This window comes from Cibotium barometz, chromosome 41, assembly GCF_041138505.1.
Source record: "Cibotium barometz isolate CiBa-2024 chromosome 41, ASM4113850v1, whole genome shotgun sequence".
NCBI classification, from domain to species: Eukaryota; Viridiplantae; Streptophyta; class Polypodiopsida; order Cyatheales; family Cibotiaceae; genus Cibotium; species Cibotium barometz.
In genome coordinates, this window is record NC_141086.1 from 45,466,090 (window position 1) to 45,471,089 (window position 5,000).

The following is a 5,000-nucleotide window of genomic DNA, read 5'->3' on the forward strand; positions in this document are numbered from 1 at the left end:
CATTGATATGGGTGATGGATGATGGGTGAGTTGTAAAACACCTCGATTAAGAGGGCGTGTTGAGAGATGTAATCGCGGTGTTGTGTGTATGTGGGAAAGCATCCTAGAGGTGCAAGATATTGTGGTGAGATAGGAATGCCACATGTAATATTGCATGGTGTGTGAGAGTTGACCAAAAGAAGTGGAAAAGGAGTTGCCACATGGATGATGATGTGTAAAGTGGGATAAGGCTAGAAAGCCTATATCATTGTATGGTTCATTGTGATATGCAATACAAGGGAATAGTGTTGAGTGTGCAATCTCCCTCTCTCTCTCTCTAGTTACGGAGTTCTTAGTGTGGTTTAATCCACCTTAATTCTTATGCTTAATCTATGTCCTTCACCATGATCAATCCCATTTCTAGATTGTTAACAGTGTGTACATGGTGTGTATGTTTTTATATATGTGTATCCATAGCGAGTGTCTACATGTACATGTGTGTGAGCATCCATTGTAAATGGAACCAAGTCAGAAGCTAAACATTTTCTTATCCAAATGTTTAAAAAAAACAAACATGAACTCACCGAGCCGCTTACAGCCATATTAACAATTTGAACCATCCCTTGAACAATAGATGGGTCACTCCATATTGTGCATCTGTATGGTGGCTTTACTTCAATGTCAAACATTTAATCCATAGAATGTAAGTAGATTTACATATATCAATTCAAAATTACTGATAAGAGATAAATTAAAGAAAATTTGCCATCCAACTCCTATTAAACTTCATGTCTTCACATTACAATAAAATAGTTTTCATTCTAAACGAAACATCAATCAACCTAAAAGCATACACTTACAAAAAGACAACATAAGATAGCATATACTACATCTCTGCAAGCATTCTCCTTTCAAATGCTTGCTTGATGACAATACATGCCACATTTAGGAATGTAGTCTCTCTCATTTATAGGCTGCAGTATCAATAGCTCACTCTCAACCTTTTGGCCATAGATTACATTTACATTCTTCTACATGCCATTTGCAATACCTCTTTGTAGACAACATTTTTTATCTGTGTAGACTTCTTTTGTAACTTCTATGCTGCTTTCATGTTCCACAGTTTCCTTTAAACACACTTTCATTACATCAAATGATCTAACATGTGACACAGCAACATACAACTGTCCATGTGTGAATACTTGTGTGGCCAAATAAAGTCCTAACACACTCAATGTTTGTCCTTGGGACTTATTTATTGTTGACATACCAAAAGCTAGCCTCATTAGGAAATTGTCTCCTTCTCATGTCAAGCATAGTTGGTATAAATGTTATCCTGGGAATAAAGACCATGTCTCCAATGTTTGTACCTGTAATAATTTCTACTTCTATCACCTTTAAGTGAAACTGCTTCATATCAGTCTGGTACCATTGCAAAGCCCCCGTCGAGGGTCCAAATTGCGGAAGCAAGCGGTGAGGTGGATATCCACCACCTAAATTCAAACTATTCAAGTACTTAATTGGATACATTATTATGTCATTCTCTGATGAAACAATCATGTCTGCATTGATGTGTCTCTTTCGGGACCAGGTAATGCACTCAAGGCTAGATCATTGATCTTATCAACCTCTAGATTTCATGGTGCAAAAATAGCACGGTTTTTGAAGAAGCATGCAGTCCTCCACTCTTTGAGCATCTTTGTACACCCATTTGACCAAACTCAGAAGGGAGTTCCCATGGATCAACATTTGTGGTGGAATTACCACTCTACCTTGATTCTTTGGATCATCTAAAGAGCCATCTCCAATTTGTAAAGTCCCATTCGATAAATTCTGGTTCTGTACAAAATAATAGCAACACTTGATCTATCAGGAATAGGCAACTCTTCAAAATCATGTAGTCGTTTGCCATATTGTTGTAAGAGCTCTTCCATGTGCAATAGAGCTTGGTTCTTCGCTATAGAAAGACAAACACCATCATCAGCACACCCTCTCTACAAGCCATGAAAAAAATCATCTGAAAGTTCTATGTAGAATTTGCTTCAAAGCTGTCCAGGGGATAAAGGCTCACAAAAAACTAGTATAGTGCCAAATAGTTGACGTAGTTGGAATCCTATTTTCTACAATGCAGTTTCTTGAAGACACATACACCACTCCTCATCACTCTCCAGCATTCCTTTGACTTCACATGCAGCCTTAAAGTAGGGATACAATTGTCCACTTATAGTTTGTACATCCTCAAAAGATTTACAACCTTTACACACTGTGAGTAACATGCGTAGGTAGTATTGCTCACCTGCACTCAAGCTAACATTATACATACGACCAATCATATTTTTCCTTTTCCTTTTAGTCCATGTTCAAAGAGCTAAATTCCAAACCCATTTGCAAGGGAAATCAACATACAACAAGCTATTAACTCATTGGCTCTAAACCATTTGGTGAGAGTAGTTTTTTGGTTTTTGTCACAACTAATTACATCATGCAAATCATCATGGTCATTGAATCACGTTATTTTGCATCGGAAGATGAATATGTAACCTTTGTATATCAAGCTTTTCATCATGAAAATCATATTTGTATAAATGCCCATTGACTAACCTCGTTAATAATAACCCCATGTGTATCTTGCAACTCTATAGTAGCTATATCATGTCCTTTATATACATACTTTCGAAAAACAAAATAACAAATACTAAAAAGACTGAGAGAACAAAATATAAATAGTGTCCAAATGGAGTAGTGTTTGATCAAGCAAGGTGTTTTGCCGCTCGAACATTCATCAACTCAGGCGGGTACACAAAGCTATTTCGGCATTCGAAGCATCATTTGCGCCCACCAAGGCATTGGAGCCATTGTTATCATTCTGGATCTCCATTTATTGAAATCCAAAGTGAATATCTTAAGGCTCTACAAACATCTATGTCAACATATAACATGTCCCTAACTGTATATCAGCACTATATACAGGTAGATACCTCATCATAGAATAAGTACACAATGATAAATCTTATCTTAGCAATACATAAAACTATCTTTACTTTTAAAGAACATTCCTCTGCTATTTTTAGCTTAGAAATACAATCATATCATATCAATATTATAAACTGGACTTATGTGCACACACAAAAGTATTAAACGTGGCAAAGATCGCAATTACATAAACAATAGGAAAAAACACCCATAACATACAAAGAGATATAGAAAGTCTTTTTATGTGCAATCTCTCTCTCTCTCTCTCTCTCTCTCTCTCTCTCTCTCTCTCTCTCTCTGCTAACCAAGCATATCAGCATAAAGAAAATCTCTTTATCTATGCATCACATATTAACTCCAAACTCAAAAATAGATAGAGACAAAAGCGAAACAATAAAACTAACCTCAAGTTGAGGAGAGAATGGTATTCGAAACCACCAACTTTGATGCTATCGTCCTTTGTGCTTGCCTCTACACAATCACACACAAACATCAAAACAATTATAACTCTTATGGTCTTTCTATTTTTCTCACCCTGTCCTAGCTACGTTTCACACCAAATACATAGAAAAAAAGGACAGAGTAGCTACATGTAGACATCAATCAATAATCTTTTAAGATTATTACATTATCTTTACCAATTTCCTTACTGGAATGCACTTCAGTATTTCCCTAAAAATGAAGCACTTTTCCTCGGAGCTATTGCATCTGCTACCCACAATGTAAAAGCCATCTACTAATCCCAATGCCTCTTTGATTAAGAGGAGCTTAAGATTCTCATATAGTCTATAGGGGTCTAAGACTATATAAATATAGCGTGGATTGGGATCATCCCATCCATCAAATCCAAGAACCTCCCATTTTGGGCTAGGTTGGTATCCAAAAAAACCCAATTGTGGCATCTCCTCAAAGAAGATTGTATCTGACAATTTATTATTGTCATAGGTCAACTTTAGAATGTCTAATGCCATGTTTTGCATTAAAAATAATCAAACTATCAAACTATATATCAATAGTAGGCATGAAAAGAACGAGACAGACAAACACAATATTTTATTTTAAAAAAACATACATATAAGTAAGTTGATGCATGACTACTATGTACAAGTGTATGAATCATAATTGTAACTACTATATGCGTGCACATTTTATATGCGTGCACATGGGTGTAAGAATCATGATTGTAACTACCATATGCATGCACATGGGTGTAAATAACATAATTGGTAACTACTATGTGTCTGTACATGTGTGTTTCAATTTGTACATATGGGTGCTTTCCCTTTTAGTGTTTGTACGTGTGTGTTTGAATGAATACATGTAAGTCCCTATATTTTTCTCCATGGATGTGTGTGTGTGTGTGTGTGTGTGTGAGAGAGAGAGAGAGAGAGAGAGAGAGAGAGAGAGAGAGAGAGAGAGAGAACTTCTTTATTATTTACAACATGTGTGTTCTTATCCTTTTCTTGGTGAATCATAATTGTAACTACTATATGTGTGCACATGTGTGTAAGAATCATGATTGTAACTACCATATGCATGCCCATGGGTGTAAACAATATTTGTATTCTTTTCTCCCCATGTGTGTGTGTGTGTGTGTGTGTGTGTGTGTGAGAGAGAGAGAGAGAGAGAGAGAGAGAGAGAGAGAGAGAGAGAGCACACTTCTTCATTTTTTAAATGTACGTATGTATACACATATATACTCTCTTCAAACTCTTATAGGTGTAAACAACATAATTGTAACTACTACGTGTGTGTACATGTGTGTTTCAATTTGTACATATGGGTGCTTTCCCTTCAAAGTGTGTACATGTGTGTTTAAATAAATACATGTAAGTCCTTATATTTTTCTCCATGGATGTGTGTGTGTGTGTGTGTGTGTGTGAGAGAGAGAGAGAGAGTGAGAAGAGAGCACGTGAGAGAGAGAGAGAGATAGCACTTCTTCATTATTTACAACATGTGTGTTCTTATCCTGTTCTTGGTGGGGGTGGGTGTGTGAGAGAAAAAGAGAGAGAGACAGAAAGAGAGAGAGAGAGAGAGAGAGAGAGAGA